At 34.7% G+C, this 23,428-nt stretch overlaps 1 long non-coding RNA gene across 1 annotated transcript; it reads right to left on the reverse strand.

Annotated features, from left to right (window-relative positions):
• Nucleotides 1-8,295: 8,295 nt before the first annotated feature.
• LOC118163199 lies at nucleotides 8,296-22,065 on the reverse strand. The gene is made up of 3 exons (XR_004748909.1): nucleotides 21,802-22,065; nucleotides 10,856-10,995; nucleotides 8,296-8,482 (listed from the first exon to the last, which is right to left on the reverse strand). It is a non-coding gene; the product is annotated as an uncharacterized LOC118163199 (long non-coding RNA).
• Between the last annotated feature and the right edge of the window lie 1,363 nt (nucleotides 22,066-23,428).

Consider the following 23,428-nt stretch of genomic DNA (forward strand, 5'->3'; position numbering starts at 1 on the left):
AATGGTGAGAGACAGCTGTAATATGTCAGCTCTAAAGTCCTTAGTTGGCAGTGGCAGAATGAATTACTTCCACCTTCTGCTGTGAACATTTGTATACTAAGTCTGCTTTCTAGGTCTTCATATAGGAGCTAGGTGAAACAAAATACTTGGGACAAATCCAAGATAAGCACTTAAGTGCTATGAAAGCTTTAGAGATAACCTTACACTTATTTCACAAATGTTAGTGTTCTACGTAGTTTCTAGATCTTGATATTCCAATACAGAATTAAAAACTTTGGCTAGAAATTGGAAGAGTAATGGGGGAGCAAAGTGTTTGATAATACACTACATAGTGGATTTTACTATGTAGTGAATGTAGCGAACGACCAACAGCATTACGGGAAGAAAAGGAAAATGAAGTAATCAGTCCTTATTCAACAATGATCTCCCAGGAATTAACTTCATATTATTTTCTGAGATCTATCTTTTTCTGTTTAATTTATTTTGGTCAGTGATAATGTATTTCTTTGTTGCTGTTTTATACTAACTACTTAATACAGATTTATTATGGATGACTTAGCCTGTAGTCCTCTACAACAAGTTCAGGTTGTTAGTTTCTTTCTCCTTCTGTGGAAGTTAAGACTTTTCCTGCTATAGACTGATAGCAAAAACATATAATATTTCTGTTTTGCACAATTTTTTGGCTGTCTTTAAGCTACAAATATATTTTTAAAAAAGTTATTTATTCATTAGTATTTATTCATAAACATTATTTGAGATTCTTCAGTATTCTTCTATTTACTAGAACTGAAACATTAATTTTACTTCAGCTCCATGGGATTTTGCAGAAGGTGACCTTTAAATTATAAGCCAATTAGGTCTGTCAGAGCATTCCTTTACTCTTCTGATAGGGATGAAATTAGGAAATACCTTGTTATAGCTTTCTGGAAAAGGTGAAAGGCTGAAAAATTACTGCAGGAAGCCATCCCAACTAATCTTTGTGGACAAGAGATTTCTGCACTATTAAGTTATACATGCTGTTTTAAAAATCTAATCGTGGTTCCTCTCTGAAAATTTGTATTTTCTTTGACAACACTTTGGTGAGAAGAAGCTCATCGCAAATATGGAAGACGAAGCCCCAGGACATTGCTAAGCTCAATAATAATTTAAGTAATTGTAATTTTGTAATTTTTAAGTTTCCAACTATTTTAAATATGGAAGTGCTTCTATGGGCTCTTATGGTCTCTCTGTCAGGGAGACAAAGTCAAGACTTTAAACCTTTGTCCTGTACCCCTATAGGTTCAAAAGATAATTTTAATTGTATGGAAACAGAACTGATGAGTCAATCTTAGCTTTTCCAGAATTATTCAGTGGAGAAATCCTTCCCCCCCCCCCCCTTCCCCCAACAAGTGCTTTTAATAGTTTGTAGTTGGCTGAAACAAAATTGTACAGCACAGGAATGCACAGAGCATAAAACTATTCACTATAGAATTTCCATTCTAAAGGTCAACCCATTTGCTTTAATTCACCTACCATCTTGTAAACGGAGAAAGGATTTTATAAATAGAGAAGGAATAATGTAATTAAAGAAGAAAAACTAAGGGTTCAAGTCTAAAATACCTATAGTTGTTTGTATAAAATAGATTTTGGCCTAACATTTTGTACTAAGAAATTTGTTTTGTGTTAAGAATGCTTCAATTCTAAAATGCACTAGGTTAAAAAGGCAGCTTGATTGCAATAAAACATGTAGTCTAAAACAAGGCTGTCATGAAACAACAGTAAAAGAATGACTATTCTATTTTTTCTCTTAATTTGTATTCATAAATAGGGCAGAGAAATTTTATTTCAAACATATAGATGAAATTGACAATTTCATTTAACTTTCAGTAATCAATTTTCAATAAAACCAAGTAAGAATTTACATCTAAACATTCTGTCTAATTTCTTGTCCAAAAAGAAAGATGTAAAACACGTCTTGCTAAAATTTTTATCATCTCCTCCAAATCAGTTGAGAAAAAAGATAAATTGTTCCTCTGGAAGAACGGAATTCAACCAGTGTGCTATATTTATTGGAAAAAAAGTTGAATTTTATTTTAAAGAGGCATTTTTTTTTTTCAATTCACATTTCACCTTTTCGCTACCTCTCCCTCTATTTTATAATTTTGTTTGGCTGATTCATCTCACTAGCAATGAAGACGTTGGTTTTCACTGATTGTAAGACCAGGTGAGTGAATTTAATTCGTCTTCTCCATATTCATGATTAAAGAGTTCCATCATTTGTGTTGATTAATTACTGTTTGAATTTGAAATAAAACACACCTTTCATAAAAGCTTCTCATCTTGATTTTAGAACTCTTGCATGTATTGTGTCTGTCACAAGCCTTGGTTACATGTCCCAGTAAATAACACCTTTCCCATTCAAACTGGTATGTTAGTTCTTATGTTAGCGTTATGTCACAAATTTCAATATCATGTCTAGGTTCACTTCCAGATATTTGGTATTATTATATTTTGTTTTCTATACAGAATTTTTCTTTATCTAATGTGTGACACTTACAGATTGATTACTCCTTTATCTTCTGTTTGATAAGCTTATTTGATTGAGGGCCTCGAATCTCTACCTGTAATGTATAGCTTCCAATTTTTCAAGGATGCTCAGGACTCTTTTCCAAACCCAGTTTAGTTTCTCAGCATCCTTCTTGAAGTACGGACTCACAGATTACAAAATGTACTTCAGTAATGATCACATCAGGAGCATAATAGTTACATCCTGAAGGATGACTTTAGCCAGAGTTTCTCTTTGGAATTGCAATTAGCTGACCATCACCATGACCATATCATCTTAATTAGCATCATTGCTCCCTGGGGTAGTCTCCTGTCATATATGGTTGTCTGCACCTTGGATTTAGACATAAAAATAAGCATCTTGCATCTGGACCCCACTGAAGCACACAGTGGTATACTGCATCTATGAATCAAGTTATCCACATTGCTTTGTATTAGTGATCTGATTTACTTTTCCTTCAGTAATTTTGTATTTTCTTTCACACTCATGTTTCTGGTACTAACTGATATTAAATGGTGTAGTTCAAAAATTTGTTTAGAGAAGTAAAATATTAAGTGGTGTGGACAACTAAAGTTTCCAGTTTAAGTTCTTAATTGCAACCAAATTGTTTATTGAGAAGTATGAATCTTCCTTACCCTTTACAGTTGCACAGTCACTTCATTTGACTCTGAACTGGTAAAATTAAGCTTGAATTGATTCAGTATATATTCTGTAACTCTTAATTTGGTTTAAAGCTTCTTTGCCTACTTGATGATATTGCTCCATACATCACTTTAATTAAGTATTTTAACTATTAACACCTGTTAAATCTTAGAGAGTTTCTATTTTAAAAGGCAACTGTAAATACCATGCCAATGTTCAAAAGTAACAGTAATACATCATCTCTTTCTATTTTAAACCATCATATTATTGCAAACACATGTGACTAGATTACTCACTTTTCAGAAATTAATCAAAGCTATTTGTGTTTATGTATGTTCTTAATTATTCCCTAGCTTCCCTTTTAACATACTGTGTAGTTCTGTTTCTACTTCTCTGAATGCACTATAAGAATCTCATTCACACACAGCACTGTTAGCAGTGAGATTTGCCCAAATTTGAGATGCCCCTGCATAAACAGTCTTGTGCTTCTAATATTCTTTTCTCAGAATTTCAGATCGTCTTTCACTAACCTTCTCTGATGCCATCTGGTGCTACCTGCTCCTGGCTCTGGTCAAGACAGCAATGACAAGAGCTGAAGTAACAGGGGCAAGGCTGTCTACTTTAAACCTGTACCTTGACTTAAGAGCTTAATTTCTGTCCTTAATTTGGAGGTAAATAAACAGTTGGCTTGCAAGCTTGTATTGTTTTCACATGTCCTTCCACAGAAAACATTCTTAAACCTGGCAACAAGAAAAATAATGAAAACTAGAGGGAAATAATATAAAAGAAGTGTAATGAGTATGTTGTCCAGATTAAAAAGCAAAGCAAAAAAAAAAAAAAAAAAAAAAAAAAAAGAGCTTAGCTTTCTATTTATTTATTTATTTATTTTCCTGAGGCAAATGTGATTTAAAGCCACCTTTCAGCTAATGTTCACCTTCTATGGAAAGCACGCTGCCCAATCCACTTCTTAAAACATCTTAACACTCCAGGGAGACCTCACGCAGGTTTTCAGTACTTAAAGGGATTTATAAAAATAATGGAGAACAAATTTTTACTCAGGCAGACAATGACAGGACAAGGGGAAATGGTTTTAAACTAAAAGAGAGGAGATTTAGATTAGATGTTAGGAAGAAATTCTTCACTCAGAGGGTGGTGAAGCACTGGAAGAGGTTCTCCAGAGAAGGTGTAGATGCCCCATCCCTGGAAGTGTTCAAGGCCAAGCTATAAGGGGATTTGGGCAACCTGGTGTACTGGCTGGTGCCCCTGACCGTGGCAGAGGGTTTGGAATGAAGTGATCTTTAAGGCCCCTTCCATCCCAAGACATTTTGTGAGTCTATGAACCTGCAGCTGACTTAAATCAGTATTATTTCAGGAATGGGGATGGTCATTGTAGTGATGAGTAGCAGTTCCCATGAACTTCCTTGGGGCATCACACAGAATCCCACTGGCAACGGTCCTTAAAACTCAGTGAAATTACCTTTGCTGCTTTCAATTTTATATATAATAAATCTGATTAGATTGAGGATCTTTAATACTTAGGTTTAGGAATTAGACTAAATTACATGATCTAAGCACAAGCTGCTAGGATTTCTCTCAAGCTGGTCCACTATTTTTCAAAAAGTGTACTCTAGAATTGCATTTGGCATTTCTTTTGTGGGGATAAAAAACCTTGTGACATCAGTGCATATCATCCCATGAAAGTGGATAGGAACTGCACAGGTTTCCTTACTGCTACTTGACAATAATCTTATTTTTTTAATACTTGATCAGAGATCATTATAGATTCCTTCAGATTCCTTCAGGATATTTTCTTCTCTTTTGTATGCTGATATTGTCAGGTATTACTTAAGTATTCAACCATGCAGTTGACTCAAATTCCACTCAAGTGCCTGATCCAAATTGCTATGGCTGTTATTTTAGAGTGCATCTTCTGAACTTTGTAAACAAAAAACATAGCTTCTGGGTCTAGTCCTTCTTTTCTGGTATGAACACTTTTCTAATGGGAAAATTAGCTATAATAGGAGCATTTGTTCAAGAGTGAAATTAAAAGATGTTATTGATTTTTCTGAAGCAAAATGTCTACAGAAAGCTTAGTACTATTTTGGCCTGTTAAAGATTAAAGATATACCTAGCAATGTGCAGGCGATATGTTCCAGTAACAGCAATGTGTTTAAATTCATGTTCAGTTTTCTTCATATTATCTGAGACACTTCTGATAAATGTTATGGTCAATAAAAGAATTAGTGTTCACCTGTAAAATAGCTTTGAGACTTGGAATGGACATCTCTTAATCTCTGCAGTGATTTATTCCTCTTCCTTATTCCTAGTAATACTTGTTATTTGCAAGCCAAATCTTTCTTTCTTTCTTAATTGTGGTATTGTGGAGTTCTGGCTAAGATTAGATGCTCTGAATGACTAAGCAGATTAATGGAGACACTCACTGTTCAAAGTCATATAGTATTTGTTTGGAAAATTAATCTTAAAATCAGTACACGAGAATTGAAATCATTGAGTTACAAGTACCTTCAAATTAAAATGATGTATTAAAAATGAAAAGAAAAGGGCGGGGGTGGAGCAAATATAAAAAATAAAAACTTGTGAACACATTTACTTTAAGAGTTATATTTTAGGAAGTGTGGAGTGATGTATTGAAAATTCATTGTACTAAGCTTAATCAGGAGAAGGAAAGGCAAAGGCAAAGGGAAAGAACAGTTAGCAGACTGTAAATTGGTGAAATATAAAAATTAAAATAATAAGACACAGATGTGATATTATGACCAGCTTCATAATACTTTTTAAAATACAATAAAATGTTATGTAAAACCCATACAATTTAAAATACATGTCATGCAGCAAAAATTTCCTCTCCATAGAATCCAAGTCATAGTATCATAAAAGAGCAAGGGTATCTTCCCTGTAGTGGAAATCCTGTAATCATTAACATATTTAGTGACTCATTGAATGTATTTTCTAAACAGAAATAAAAGATTGAAGCTATGGCAAAGACATAAATACTGCCACTTGAAGCTGTATTGCTTCCATTAATTTTCATGCAGACTTCTGTTTGCTCAATTCATCTCAGGCAAAACATTTCCCAAAAACAAACAAACAAACAAACAAAACAAAACAAAAGAAAACTATGTAGGAGAGCCCTGGCTAGATGTTATTCTGGAAAACCTTTCAAGCTGGAAGCCATGCAAAACATGTTGTAACCCATCAACCACAAAAAATCTTCAAGTGATGGGGTTCCCCTAGATAAATACAGTTGGTGACTAAGTTTTATGTAAAGTTTTATGATACATCTTACGGGGCACTTTATTAGTACAAGATTTTCAGAACAGAATCCCGTATTAGCAAAAGCTGAAAAAAAAAAAAAACAAAGAAACAAACAGAATAAAGCAAAACAGGAAAGAAAAGAGCAACAAAAAGGCAGGTCAAAGGACATGACAGAATAGAAATTCTGTGCATTCTTCTGTGTTCAGGGAAAGGAATCCCAGTGACTAGAAGGAAAGGTGCAAAAGCTGAGGTTATCAGGAGTGCATATAGGACAGAGGTATCTGAGTTACAACAAAAACATCTTGAAGCTTAGAACTATGTGTCAATAGTTATAAACTGGAGTAAGTTTAGCCAAGGATAGGTAGATTGAAGCATACAGTACAGGTTGATGGGTAGAGTTCAGGAGGCAACAAGTGAAGGAATGTATGCAGAAGTGATGTAGGTTCATAATCAACAGGAGATTGGGCTAAAAACAGAAACAGAGAAATTAAAGGTTTGAAAATAAATATATATACTTATATAAAAAATAAGTATTATTATTTTAAGTTAAACTATTTTTGTAAGAGGATGGTATGTAAGACCCAGTGAAGCCCTATTCAGTGAAATGCTCTAGGTCAAAATCACTCTTATGAAAATGTTTTATACTTTGACCCAATAAACCAAGCTACCAGTGTAGTTTAAGTGCTCTTCTGTTATATCCCATATGTACTTGGAACAGGATGACATGTGACTTACAGGAAAACCTGGAGAAAGCTTATGCTTGCTTGCTTGCAATGTGGATGAGTTTTGGTAACATTTTTAACTGAATACAAAGGGAAAGTGTAGACTGGTAAATTAGAAATACAAGCCAAACTGATCAAATCTCACTTGTATCCCAGAAAGCCTAAAAACTCACCCACCAGGCAGAGCTGAGTGGCGGAACACAGAAGAGAGGTCTTGGAACATTTAAAATATTGACCTGATTATTAACAAAGTATGTCCAAAAAAGAAAAAAGAATATTAGTTGAAATTAAATTATACCAATCGATCTATGGTTTATTAAATGTATGAGGATAATTGACAATAGCATCTGCAAAGCCTTGAGGTAATACAAATAATAAGAAAAACATTTCATAGTTGCAAAGTATATTAAAGAATCTCCTGACTAACAAAGGCAAGGACAAGAGGACCTTCATTTTGTCATATGGAAGCAAAGGTGCTAACATGCTTAATTAGTTCATTTCAGCTGATTTAATTCAGAGTTATTGTAATTAAGATAGTGAAAAGAGAAGCTGAAGATGAGATTCTCACAAAACATGGCTACTTCAGGGACATTTTTTCTCTTTTAACACTATATGTAAAAAAATATTTTGATTCATTTAACATATGAAATATTGGAAAATATCTCATCATTAGATTTTAACACAGATCAAGAATTAATGTAATAGGATATAAAACATAGACATAGGCACAAAATATCGGTCTGCAGTTTATCAAACATAAAGCTACTTTCACTGAGACTGATGTATATTTTAAGTGTTTTTAACAATTGTTCTAGAAAAAGATATTGTAAATGTCTTATTTCTGGACATGATGAAATACTACTTTATAAAGAATTACCATTTCTCTTACTTTGCCAACCCTTATTGTGACCTTTTCCACCCATATTCCTCCTCTAGTTTAGTTTTGTTTCTACATACTTACTATGTTACTCAGGTTAGGAATTCGGAAGAGTAACCTTGTTGCTATTGCAGTCAGTTTCTGAACAAGAAGGACTTAATTTTATCTCCAGGTGTCTTTAATCCTCCTTATCCTCCTTTTTTTTTTTTTTTTTTTTTTTCCTTCTTCTTCTTCTGTCATTGGTTTAGTCATAGACAGTAAAATGTGTTTGATCTTTTGGAGAAGTGAGGCCTGTGACATATCTTATGTCTCTGTGTTTGCATGACCTAAATCCTTCATAATGCTATTTTCATTAGGATGTATTAAACTTATTGCTACAATAAATTGGGATCTACAACATAATTGATTGTATTAACGTAACTGAAAGAAATGGAAAACAATTTTAATGCTTATGAACTCTAGTTCAATCATCTTTGTTAGGAGTTATGAATTACATGTGGCAGCTTTATTCAACTCTTAAAGATAAACTCAATTCTGGGTTGGCTTCTGTATCTTGAGAGGCTCTCCTGTTAAAGACTATTTGTGTGAGCTATTAAATGGTAGAGAAATACTTCTTATTCAGAGAAACTTATTCTAGAGAGAGAAGCTTTGTATTGCCACTCAGTACATTTCACAATTTGCTATTTCCTACTTCTAGTTATAAATGTTAATCCTAAAGATGAATGCAAAAATAGTTGAAAGTGAATTGGTGTATATTAACAACTAATAAGTATTTTTCACTCAAAAGATGGTTTCTTCCTGAAATCCTCATGAACAAAATAGATCCCTAAGGGAATCATAGTTCAAAATAGCTCTTCTTCTCCATTTGCTTAGAGGCAATGATGAGTGGAGAAAGGAAATTGTGCAATTACTCTTCTCAGAAGTCTGTTAAAGCCATCAAATATTTTTGAAACTTTACCTGTACTTCAGGCATGTCATAGGCTATTAAAAAATAAATGAAAACAGAACAGTGACTGTGTGATGGTGTATCTTTATAACCTATGAATAATTGTACAAATGGTAGCTCCTCCTTTTAAACAAGTTATGATAGTCTTTAAGAAACCCATTTTGTTGTTCTTCATAGGACCGATTTCCCTGCACCTAAAAGCTTAAAATTAAATTCCTTAAATCTATGAGAGAACATTGTCCTACATAAAGTTTAATTCACCATGAATGACAGAAACAATTATAATGAAAACATTTTCAGTATTTGCTAAGGTGTTAGAGTATAAACTTAATTATGACAGGTGCTAATCCACAGAAATAACAAAAGTATCTATTTTTACTGATTTTTATTTCAAGTTGCAGACTGTCAGTGATCATTGTGGAACTTCTCCAAGTTATTAACCACAGGTTAGCTACTACTTCAACCTGGAGACTTCTACAAGTCTCCTGTGTTAGCTGTCTTTAGGTGCAGTGGTTGATAGATCCACAGCCCTATAGGTTAATCTATCCTTCATTAACCCTGTACTCACACACAATTTTCCTAAATCCTCATCGAATGAAAGATCTCTTATGCCACTGATAATGAAACTGTCTGTACCAGAGAGAAGAGAGTGGAATTTATCCTATAACTGGAGCAGGAATAAACATGATATAGCAATTAAAGACATAATTTCAATGATTGGAGAGTCTCTCCCAGCAGTTAATCTCATAATTCCTGAAAGTAGTCACAGACCCAGAGGAATGAAGAAAGTTTTGAGAGGGCTCTTTTGCATGGGTAGGAAATCCCAAAATGTGGCAGGCAGTTGCTAGATACAGGATGTGATTTGAAACTTAAGTCTAAAGTAGGAATACTGCTTTGCTTCATACTACAGTTCCAAAGTACGCAGAGATTTATTTACACAGAAATACATTGGCATATTTGTAACATTTTCATGGACTAGTAGCTGATCTCATACGGTCTGAATTCCTCAAATTTAATGGCTTTCTTGATTCTATTTTTTTTTTGTTAGTATTGCAGTTGTAAAAAATACCTGAAATACCTGACTACAGTGTATTTAGGTGGCTTTAAAAATTACAGTGAAGCAAAATATCAAAAACATAAATTCAAGTTTTATATTTGGGAGCTTCAGTTTTGACTACTGAATACCTGTATTTGGCCAGCATACAGCAGAAACCTTACTGGGCTTCTGAATGTCACAGTGCAAATGCCTTGCATCAGTTATTTTTGTTAACATAACCATGTTAAAGGATTTACTTTGGTTCACAGAAAGCCAGAAAGGAAGGCTCCAGTCATCCTTGTCTGGAAAGAAATTCTGTTTCCTACTGGTGGAAAGGGTGGACGGAGGCTATCCATCCTTAGGAAACTAGCTGCAACAATTCATAGCCTGTGTGACTGTTTCTTCCTTTTACCTATATATATATATACATACATATATATACATATATATGGTTTTGGTTTATTTTTCCACAGAAGGCTTTAGCTCTTTGTTTTCTGGGATTTCTCAAACATTCTAGAATGTGTTATCAGGAGGAGAGTGAGGAGGGAGGGGAACCCGTAATACAATTCTTTGTCATCCACATAGATTCTTTTTTCCTCTGGAAAGCGGATGAAAGAGAACATGAGACACATGTGACATCTTAGTGTGTTGCTTAATGCGCTACTGGCAGCTGCTTGGATGCTACAGTGATAAGGGTGGCAAAAGAACCTATATAGAAGAGATTAGCCAGGGATTTGGGAGAAGGAAAGCCAAGTGGCAATCAAAGTGGCTGAAGAAAATACAGGAAGCACAGAGAGGATTGTAGAAGCACCTATCTGTCAATACTCTGAGTATATACTTATCTTCCTGTACCTATTTCCCATGAGTCAGACAGCACTGGTAGTTGCAAATTCAAGCACCCTCAGAATCTTTGGATATCAGCTTGGCCCTGTGATCCAAAGTGGTAATTACCTGTCATTGTACAAAAGCCCCTGAAAGCTGCTTTTGTATAGCTAGAACAGTTTATGCTATAATAGAAAAGCAAAATTGTATCAACTGAAATTGCTGGGTTAGATTTTTTATGACTGCCTCTGAGATACAATAGTTCTTCCTTCCCTCCCTCCCCCCTTTTTTTTCCTTTTCTGGCAGATAGGCAACAAAAATAATCAGGAATCTTGATTGCAATCTGTAGGACATTGTCTCTGATGATACATAAACACTGAACAATAAGTAAGAACATTTACTGCCAGCTGTAATACAGTGCAAAACCTTATTTTAAAAAGATAAAGTCAAGTTACCCTTTAGTTTTACTTTATTACATAAGAAAGTTATTACTAAATGTTGCACCTTCCGAACACTGAGTTATGATTTTCTTGTTTATAGCCTGAAAATTTTCTCTGGTCATTATTTGTGAAAGTAACATAATAATCAAAAAGTCACATAAATCAAAAAAGTAAATGGGTGGAGCAGCAAGGTATTTAACATAAAAAGAGAGTAATCTAGAGTACAACAATATAGTAACAACCAGGCCCTGGTCTCAAATCTGATCAGTTTATATCATCTTGTAAGGAATGCCTAATAAGAATTTATTATTATTATTATTTTGATCCATTTATCTTTATTTGGGTGTTATTTTGGCTTATAGCGGACTAATTTAAATCCAGCAATAAATGGACCCTCTTGCCTCTGTTAATACCAAGTATAGATAAAAATCAGATAGATACACTCTTACCATTTTTCCTCTTTTCCAAAAAGCAGAGAATCGAGAGATGGTATGTCTCCTGCAGTTTTAGTTTTCAATATTGATCTAGATACATGTAACAGTTTATGGAAAACAAACATTTTTTATTAGTAATTTAGCTCTAAACTCTGTTGAATCAGAAGTTCAAAAGAAGTTGAAATTGTAAATCCAGACCCTCTCTCATGGAGATGATACTGTTCATAGGTTTCTAATTAAATTTACAAGTCAATAGACAATCTTAAGGTCTCACTCATCAGTGAAGGTACCATCCCTAACACATCAATGTCTCTGTCTCCTATACTTCCTATGAATAGAAGTGAAGATGGAAAATCATCATAAATTTTATACAAAGGATATGAACACTGTCAGAACTGGAACTAACACCTTCCTCCCTAAAACAAAGCCGTAAACTGGAAATGCTAACTTACATGGTGAATGTGTGTCTTGTTTAGAAAATACAAAACAAAGGATCTTCAAAGGCTAATAAAACAAAACAAAACAAAACAAAACAAAACATAAAATAAAATAAAATAAAATAAAATAAAATAAAATAAAATAAAATAAAATAAAATAATAAAATGAAGGAATCTGGACAGGCTTTTGAAAGGCCATCCAGTTTATCTTCTATCCTTGAGAAAGGATCAGTCATGCCTTATTCCCTCATTACCTGCTCTCAAAAACCTTCTGTGATGGAGACCTTGCAGGCTTACTGTACAGTCTCTTTCACTGCCTCATTTAACAAGTGAAAAGTTTTCCCCACATTTAACATGGGCCTCTAAACTTATTATATATGGTCTCTACCCATTTTGGACATCCATAGTAGATTATTTCCTTTTCTTTGCTACAGCTTTTTCATATTTGAAGCCTGTTGTTACATCCTTCAGATTCTTCATTTTACTAAACAGCTACATTTCTTTCTATTTTCTTAAAGAAAATGCTTTCTATACCCCTATACAAATGACAGTCGCTTTTCTTGGTGAAGTCAAATTGGTGTATATTTTCTTGAAGTGTCTCTTGAAACACCAAATGGGATGACATCTCACCAGTGAGGAATATTACTAAAGAATGATTCATTTGGTCTGGCAAATGTATTCCAGCACAATGATCTTCTGTGCAACCATGTGGCATTTTAAGATTCTAAGATTTGAAGTGAACATAGGTCAATCCTACTGTAGTGAAAGTAACTCAAGCCTACCATAAGCTCCATGTACCTATTTTGACTGTCAGGCAGCTATTAGAGCTGAAGGTTCTGCTGCTACATTTTCTCTGTTAATATTATTCTCAGCTACACTAAACCTAAAGCTATGGTAGATATATATGTCAATACTTTGGATTCATAAGTCCAAAAATTAGTCTTTTTTTTTTTTTTCCTTAATAAAATATCAGCAGTAATGAAGAAAAAATCAATAGAATTAAGCTGCTTTCAGTTTATTTTATTCTACTGGCAATAGATTGTTATTTCCTGTAATTCTTTCTCTATGCATCACTCTGTGATACATTACTTTGTGGCAATGTTTTGTTCTTTAATCGAAAGGCTGAATTCAAGTTGTTCTTTGCAATAATTATCTATCAAACTTGTTGGATAACTCACATTATTTATTTATTCACCATATTTTAATGTGTTGACTGTATAAGTATGCAAATGTTTAAGGCGTGAATTCAATCCACTTTAGTAGACATGAAGACTACCACCGTATAATCATATATGGACAAATAATATATATAATAATTTTAACATATAACTCAAATGCATAAATAAAAGCAATAAATATGAAAACAATTTTAGCATATGATACAACATCTAAATAATCATTGCATTGTCATCAAATAAAATTAAACATCATGTATTAGTATCATTTATGTTTTTCTTAAATAGAACCTAAATTTCACCTTGTGCTAAACATTTTATTTATTGAATCTGTAAATAAAATGGTTTGGAAGTCAATGACACAGCATACAGATCTGAAATGTTTTGGAAGACCTTCTTTGTAGTCCCCTTGCGAAGGCTCATACACAACCCAACACACAGAAGGGACCAGGAGGAGGTGAGTTCTTCCAAGTGCAGTAAAATTCTGAAGGATAAGGGGGTTAGGGAGGGAATGTAAGAAGTGGAAGTATATGTAAGGTTCAATATAACAATTTTAAATTAATGCTGGGGCATTCAACTAGAATAATGTTTTCAGAACCCATTACTGTATTCCTCATCCTCTAGGATGATGATACCCTATGGAGTTAACACCTTCCCTAGTTTCCCTTCAGGGCTTGATGTGGCCCAGAACCTCACAGTAAAATGAGGAAAATGAAAGGAAAGGGAAAAAGAGTTATTTTAAGCAGACCTAGGAAAAACTTAGTGGGAAATTTCTTCCTTGGAAGCAGTGCTTTTTTTGTTAGGGATTTTAAAGTTAGAAAAAATATATTTTTTTTCTACAGTCCTTCATCCTCCAAATATTTCATTTTCCCAATGAACAGAACTCACAACTGACTGAAGTCTGAAAATGCTCATGGGGATACTAATCTAATTTCTTCAATTTATATCCATACTAAGGCAAGCAGTTTAATTTCCAAGAGTCCTTTCTCATTTGGTTGAACTGTGAGTGGGGTCAGAGAAAAGGAGAAGAAAAAGGGGTTTCAGGGAAAATGAAAACTACGCAAGAAAGAAAGAATAATTCAGGTCAAGTTAAAGTTGAGAGATTGTTTGAAGAAAAGTGTTTGAATTTGTGTCATGTTTACTTTTTTTTCTTAATTACTACCTTTTTTAGTCAATTATTTTAAGAGAAAAGAACATTTCAACTATTTCATTTTAAAATTACAAAAATATTTCAGGTTTTCAGATATTAAAAGACATGAAAAATTTCAAATACCCTCTTTTCCACTTTTTTTTTTTTTAATTTATTTTGGGTCAAATGTATTTGGCTACACAATATCTTTAGAATTGCATGCATTTGTGAATTTTACTGTTTGCTAAGGAAAAAGAAAAGAGAAAAGAGAACAACAACAACAACAACAAAAAGCAGCCCAATGCTTAGCTGCTATTAAATAGCACAAGATTTCCTGAGTAATAATTATTTGTTGCGTTTGTGTGGCTTTAGGCTTTAGTTCTAGAGATTACTGAGGACCTTTTTTTTTTTTTTTTTTTTTTTTTTTTTTTGTCTTCCTGGCTTTTCCAGATAGTAGAAGAAGAAGAAAGTTGTTGTGGACAGTTCAGTTAAAGCATACATCCAGGATAGAACTGCTGTGAAAAACAGGTGCAAGAACAACTTCAGGACACTGGTGAACTAACTACAAGTTCAGAGACAAACATGAAGATTGTCACAAACCTCAAAGATAGGATTTGTTAGGAATTTAGTTAACGTTCTTCTACTTGTACCATGGAAAGACTGACTGAAATACCAAACCCTCAGTGATGCTGTTCATAGATGCATATCAAGAAAAATTAAGAAAATATTCTCTCTATACATGATAATGCATCGGCCAGTTCATGGGATACTGCTGTCAGCTCTAGTGTGCCCATCCCAGAAAGATGTGAAGTAGCAAAAAGGAGTCTAACAGCGAGAAGTAAGCAGAAATGGTCATCTAAAGTCTGGAAAGAGGTTTTCAGGTCTTGAAAATATCTGAAGACATTCATCATATTCATCTCAGTCAGCACATTTATCTGAAGCATCTGTTATCTGTAACTTTTAGACACACAAGACAGTGAACTGGGTGGATCTTAGGTTTGGTTCATTGCTGTAATTCCAGCATTTCTACAGAACACACAAAGTACTGGGAGAAAGATGAGCTTTCACTATCCTAGGTATATAAAACTGAAATGCAACAGACCCCACCATCACTACAGCAGTAACTAACACCCTTAGCTTCTTAATTCTTCTAATTTACAATGCAGTAATATTTAGCAATCAAGTGTGTAGGTACCAAGAGGGAGAAGGCAGCAAAGAACACAACTGTGGACCATACGTTGAAAAGTATCTGTTCCTTTTCAGAACAATCTAAATGAGAAATGCTTATTACCTTCCAGTAACAGGATGGTTGAATTCTTCAGTTCTGAGATCAACATTTTCTTCATCTACCCAGGCTGCCAGGCTGCAGTCACTATCACAATATTAACAATAGAGGTAGAATATAAAAGCACGGGAAAACTGGTGAATAAGACAAGGCTTTATTAGGTTGAGTACCAGTCATCGGATTGTACAGAAATAAGTGTCTGTAACCAAATTGAAATCACTCACTTCAGGTACACAGGCAGATGGTGTGCCTCAGCCTGAGGTCAAACCACCAAGGAAAAAATGTGACAGACAGACTGCTGGACACTGAACAAAGTTGAAAAGAAGCAGTTGGCAAAACCTAAAGTTGTCTAAAACTAATAAGACAACAGCAGAAGAAACTACCAAATTGAAAGAGAAAAATCAGAAATTCTGATTGGGTGAATAACATCAAAGTATATTGAGAGAGCGGTTTCAGGCTTAGCAAGGATGAATTACCAAATGATGGTGTAATATCAGCAAATCCAGAGCTATCAGCAAAAGAGTAAAATGAGTTTGTGCTCAATGTGGGACAAGGGAAAAAGGAAATATTAGGCAAATCAAGATATTCTTTGTTCACAGCTGTTACAGGTCCCTTTGAGCATCCTTGCAATTGACGAATGGCAAGACTGGTGCAGAGCAAGAAACCTACTCTTCTGACTCTACCCCATATCTAACCAGTTTCTGTAGCCCTGGGGACCAGGGTGCTGTCTTTCATATGAATGCAAGACACTGTAAAAGAGATGGTGGAGTGACTTTCCCTAACACAGACATGACTTGATAGCATGCTGATACTATGGGATTGGCTTCCATGCTGACTTCTCTCTGCTAAAGAGAATCAACAGATTAGTTGCAGTTCAATAAGGAGCACCTGCCCACCAGTCTAATTCACTTTTCTATTAACTCACGCCACAGTCTCTAAACAAGTACTCAGATGGCAGTAATTTAATCCTTGCAGATCAGAACTGGGTAATGAACTGATCACATAGACACAAAGTACTTGGAACAACAGAAGTTTAGTCAGAGCTATAGGGACAGACAGAATACAAAACATGGCACCCCTGCTGTCCTAACATATTTCATTCTCACTACACTGCAGTTATATTTTATGACTATATGCTAGACATCCTCAGAGGCTTCTTAGATTTGTGTAAGGTCTTCCAGGAATTTGAAAAGAAGTTTAATGATGCCATCTTGGCAGAGAAGACCTTTTTACTGAATATGGTGATCCTAGTGGTGAGTTATTCTATGTATTAAGAACAGTATGTTTTTCTGGTATAACATAGAAAGTATCTCTGGACATAACAGAAATAAAATACATTCTCTTTTGTTAAAGATTATTGAATCATAGTGTTATAGAATCATAGCATATCCCAAGTTGGAAAGGATTCACAAGTATTATTGGATCCTAGCTTTGTTCAGGACCACCAAAACCAACCAACCAACCAAAAAAACAAACAAACAAAAAAAAACAAACAAAACACATGTGTGAGAGCGTTTTCTAGATATTTCTTGAAATCCAGCAGTGACATGACCACTGCCATGGGGAGCCTGTCCCAGTGCCCGACCAACCTTCTCAGTGAAGAACCTTCTCCTAACACCCAGCCTGAACCTCTCCTGTCACAGCTTCATACTGTTCCATTGGGCCCTACCAGTGGTCTGTACAATATTCAGTATCCAGAAAAGTATAGACTTTTAAATAAAAACAAAGGTACTTTAATGACCAAATCTAATTTACCTCAACAATTTTTGCTAAGTATTTCTCTACATCAAAATAAAGAATTTCTGTCATGGGATTTTATCAAAATTATATAGCATATGCATGGCTTAAAAACTTAAAGCTGTTTAAAATGTAACGTCTAATGATCTTTATTTAAATTATTTCATTGCAATGGAATAGTTATTGTCAGAGTATAAACATGTATTTTGAATAATTCTAAATTAAATAACATTTACATAAATCTTTGCAGGCAAGATTTAACACTGTTCCAGAGTTAGTTCCACTTAAGCTGGAGAGCAATAGAGTTAATCCACAAGCAGTATTTTCTGAACTATGCTGGGACAAGAGAAAGTTTTTTATAGGAAGTGTTAAAACCCATAATATTTTAAGACCACTCTTACAGCACCTCTATCAACTCTTTGCATAAAATTTAAAAAGAAAAAGAAAAAAGAAAGAAAAAAGAAGAAGAAAAATCCCACCATCTTTGAAAGCATGAGATAGTATGGATGAAAGAAAAAACAAAGAAAAAAAAATGAAAACAAGATAAAACTGCTTTAAAAAAGTTGATTTTGAAGGTTTTACTTTGAAGTTTGAAGGCATCACTACTTTTTTTTTTTTTTTTTTTTTCTGAAAGCAATAATAGTATTGTTTATGCAGTGGAAAGGTTCTGACCCTAGCATAATAGTTATAGGCTTATTTAAGATGCTAACCCTTAGAGACTGAACAATGCACAGTCCCTTTCACTCTGTAATGAAGTGTAGCAGAACAAAAGTATTGCTTCAGCATTTATATAGGTAAATACAATTAGTCACACAGAAAGACAATGAAAGTTCCTCAGAGATAACACAGGACAAAAGGAGTGTTTGGTGGAAATAACACAGATTTTTTTACTCTGATCCCTAGAAATATATAGCTAGAGGCAAGATCTTTGGTATGGTCTGGTATGATCTGGTAGGCCTTTTATGCCAAAGGGCCTAAAGGGGAAGAAGTGATGACCACAATTGGATTTCACTTGGATATCTGCATAATATTGTATGTAGATATGTAAAAATAAATTTTGATATTTGATTAACTAGCTTAAAATTGCAAACTTACAAAATTAATATTCTTCATTTGAGGATTAATGCCAACTCATCTGCTCTGGGCCATATCCTAAACTGATGAACTTGGATGGGTCTGTTTATTAGCCCATATGTAAAAAGTGATTTGGACAAAATCATACTCTCCTAATTGACACTCCAGGGTGGGACCAAAAAAAAAAAATTCCACCATATTCCACCTCTTCCTAGAGGTTTTTATTCCATTCATTCTAATAAGGAAGCAGATTTTGGGGTGAGATTTCCAGATTTTGGCTCCTATCACTGAGTTCCTGCTCTCTTATTAAAAAACAACAACAACCAACCAAACAAACAAAATCAACCCAAGGAACTGGTGAATAGTTTCTTCTCTTAAAGAGTTTGCTGAGATGGAAAGTCTCAGATATCAAAATAACAGGATTTGAGGGGAAACCTGAAGCATCCAGGAAGAAAGTGTTGTACTGAAAACACAGTCAAGAGCTTAGAGCAGTAGCCCTCTCTCTGCTCACTAAGTTCTCTCAGCTTGTAATGAAATACATCTGTGTCTGTCTCTCCTACCTTTTAACTTTGGAAACCACAACAAAACCAAAACCAAACCAAAACCAAAACAACAAAAACGAACAACAGTGACAGTAATAAGTAAATGAGACATTGCACCCAGGCACAATTCCTGTGAACTCATATCAAAGGTCAATCAACAAAATCAAGGTGCAAGAATTTAATTGTACTCCTATAAATAACCTGAGTAAACGTACATTAACACCAGCACAGCAATATGAAGAAATAACTAGATCTATTTATTTATTTATTTATTTATTTATTTATTTATTTGGTTCATCTTACTGGGAAAAGACAATTCCACTACGTGTTCTTTTGTCCGTGTGAAAATTCCTACAATGTGAATCAATAGGCTTATCCATTTGCAAGGTACTTAGCTGAGTTCTTAAACTGTATTGAAAATGAGTAAAAACTACTTTTCTTATTTGGTAGCAAGCTAGTACACAGTAGGTAAACACACCTATGGTTTCTATATCCCAAACTACTGGCACATGGTATTCCATGGCATTTAACTGAAAGACTGTAAATTTGCAGAGATTAATCTCCATTTTTGACTTATTTTTTACTGTCCAATCAGAATACTAACTGATTTCACTCATCTTTATAAATAGCATTTGTCTTCCTATTGCCATTCAAATATAATTTACACTAAGCAGAGAGATTACAGACCTTGATTTGATATGAAATGTCTTTGAGTCATAGTGAGCAAATGACTCACTTCCATCATTTCTGTTCAGTAAAGCGATTCTGGGATATCAAAATTCTGTTCTGTCTAGTCCCTCCCTCCCCCTTTTCTATTTAATTATTTTCCTTACAGTTTAACTGCTGATGCTTTAGGGCAATGTTCCAAGTTTCCCCCCATAATTTTTTAGACCAGTCTTTCATTATTACATCTCCCAGCCTTCTTCCAGACCAGAAGAGCTGTCATTTTTGTAACTCTTGTCAAAGGCAGCATTTTCTTTCAGATACCTGTTGCATTCTGATTCAGAGTCCAGTACAGCAATAAGATCCCTCTTGTTCCTCAGAAATGTATACCCACGTGGACATGGAGAAAGCTCATCTGATTGATTTAAATGAATTCAATATCTAGGAAGTTATCTATGTGGTGCACATGACAAGTCAACTTTTGGCTTAGTTCTGAGTTCCCCAGTAGAAGTCATGGACATATTTGACCAAAGAAGTTGTGGATGCCCCATCCCTGGAGGTGTTCAAGGCCAGGTTTGATGAAGCCCTGGGCAACCTGATCTAGTCGATGGCATCCCCGCCTATGGCTAGGGGGTTGGAACTAGGTGATCTTTAAGGTCTCTTTCAACTCAAGCCATTCAATGATTCTATGATGCTATATTGGTGTGAGTGCTGCAACAGACCTCAAATATAATGAAGTTCCTGGAACATGTCTTCTATGAGGAAAGGCTGAAAGATCTAGGACTGTTCAGCCTGGAGAAGAGAAGGCTTGGGGAATCCTATCAATGTTTATAAATACCTGATGGGGTGTAAAGAAGATAGACCCAGACTCTTCTCATTGGTGCCCATTGATAGGATAAAGTAATGGGCACAAGGAATTTTTGTTTAAAAATAAGAAATAATCACTTTTTGGTTGTAAAAGTGGCAAAATAACATGAGAAATGTCATAGGTATTGGACAGTAGAAAACAGAAAATTTGTATGCACTGAAAACTAACTGGAAAGTGACCTTGCTACAACCTCTATAATCCTACTATTAGTTTTTTCCTCAACCCACTCCAATAATATCATTGACTGCAAATTTTTTAACAATTATAACAGCAGGAAAAAAAAAAGGGGGGGGGGGGGGGGGAAGAGGAGAAAAAAATAGTGCAGTTTACTCAACTACTGCCTTCCCTCTGTATGGACACTAACCTTATGTTATTTGAAATCCTGACCAGAAGGGTGGGTACAACTGAGAAGAATCTGGGGCAACAGCAGTTATTTGCATATCTCATAAATTGTACCACTAGGCCAGATCCTGGAGATTAGCCCCTTCCTGTCTCATGCAGTAGATCTACAGCTGATAGGATGAACAACCTCCTTCTCCCCCATCCTCAAACCCAGAAATGTTAGATACCCATTCTCCAGTGAAGACTGACTAACACTGTTAACAATGTAAAGGAGCTTTGGCCAAGCAGCAGCAGTGGATCATTTCATCTCCACAAGGGGCTTTCATTTTAATTAGATAATGCCGTTGCTTGGCCCATTTCCCAGAGGTGAGGGAAACAAAAAGCTGACCATGAAGGGGCAAAAGAAAACACAAACTAAGAGTAAGGCAGTTGCTTTTCAAAGTTAACATTCTGGCTAGTCACAAAGATTTCATGTCCTCCTACTGCTTCAGACTGCTATTAGTTTCCATACCTGTTATATTCAAAATAGATGTTTTTCTTCCAAATAGGAAGCTATTAATTGGTAACCAATAGTCTTTCTTTTGCTTTCCCAGGATCTATTCTAAAATTAGTTCCAATGTCCATGCTGTTAACATATTATAAATGCAAAATTATCTGTCAGTCCCTCCCTTCTAATGAATAAGTTACATTACGTTTAGGAAGGAGAACATGACTAAACAGTAATCCTAGAACATCTGATTTATTACAAATTAATACCCTTCATTACCATAGAATATTTTGTACCTGCAGTCTTCTCCTAGGCAACCTACCTGCTTTTTTGATGCAGAAGGTGGGAGAATGGTGTCCTTGTTTCTTGTTAAAATGTACTAGTTTTTCATCCTGCTGTGGCATGGATGTTGTTTGTAAGCAAGCACATAAAGAATGATCCAGTTTGTCAAAGTGCATCTGGAGCAGCATATTCTACTTCTTACATTTTACAACAAAATATCCAAATAAGTCATACAGATGATGCAGAGAAAGTGGTTTGGTTTACATCAAAGGAATTTATGAAAGTTAATGCATATCAAAAATAAAAAGGCATCTGAGTCACTGCACAAAAGCTATTTTTGAACTTATATAATCAAATATACTTACGTATGATACAGAGAGACTGTGCCAGCTATGGCATGCATATCCCTCTACTGTAATTAATCTTTGCAAGCACTTTAAGTCATTTTAGATCTACATTTACTTCTGCCTCACACAGTTGTGGTGTTATCTCAGTTTTCACCATCTGTCACAGACATCAGAAAAACTGACTTAAAGACCATAGAAACAATTTCTAAAGCATTCTGTTTTTCATGCTTTATAGTTTCTGTAGGTCTGGAAATTTAATTAAGACAAAAACCACCATGTTACTGAATGAGAACTAAAAGATATCAGCAAAGAAGGTACAGTCTTCTTGAGACTTTTGCTTAGAATATGTACTTAGGTCCTGCATCTCTCTGTTTATATAGAAAAGATCCAATAGAAATATCAGGGGAGGAAGAAATCTTTTGGAAGATCAGCAGTTGCTAGGTTGTCTTTTCATGCTTTGGCAGACGTTAGGACTTTTACCCAAGAGCTATGCCATTAATGAGAAGTCTAATGACTTCCATTCATTTTCTTAAAGGATTCAGCATGTCACCAGTATTTATGAGGAAGCCTGCTGTAGCTACAGGGACATTATGTTCTTCATTATATTTCAAGCTGAGAGATGCTGAAAATGTATCGTTAGTTTATCTTTCTCTCTCTTTTTTCTTTAAACAGTCTCCCTTTCCCTCCCTCCTTTGTAAATAAATGTGCCAAATTTCTAGCTGCCAAAGATAGAAAAATGCCTTCAGGCTTGATGCCAGATCTCTTTTCTTCCAAATATCCACCAAATCACCAGAAACCCTTATTAACTGAGTGAGCTGAACCTTCAGATGGCAACATTTCCAGTCACTCCTGGGGATTTTTGTATCTGCTCATAGTAAATAATTCAAAGCTTGAATTATTTATTTCTACTTATTCATTTATCTTGCTTTATATTTCAAAGTAATCAATGGAATTAGTGTTCTATAAGCAAAATGGTGGTTTCTAATATTGAACAATTCTACCAATTAATAAAAAAAAAAAAAAAACAAAAACAAAAACAAAAAAACAGACAACAAAAACAACAACAAAAAAAAACACAACAGCATCTAGTTTAATTTGTTTTCAGATTTCACCTCAAAACATACTTCCTTTTAAAATTTTCTGTAGAGAAAAATGTTTTCCTTACACTCCTGAGACCCTGGAAAGAAGTTAATGTCTCAGTTCTGCATACACATACTGCCTTAGTCACTGAAAGTGTTCACAATAACTGCAGTGACATTGCTTACATGTGGGAACAAGTGTGACCTTACACATTAGTAAGACTTCTACCTTGATTCTTTA

This window comes from Oxyura jamaicensis, chromosome 2 (assembly GCF_011077185.1).
Source record: "Oxyura jamaicensis isolate SHBP4307 breed ruddy duck chromosome 2, BPBGC_Ojam_1.0, whole genome shotgun sequence".
NCBI lineage: Eukaryota > Metazoa > Chordata > Aves > Anseriformes > Anatidae > Oxyura > Oxyura jamaicensis.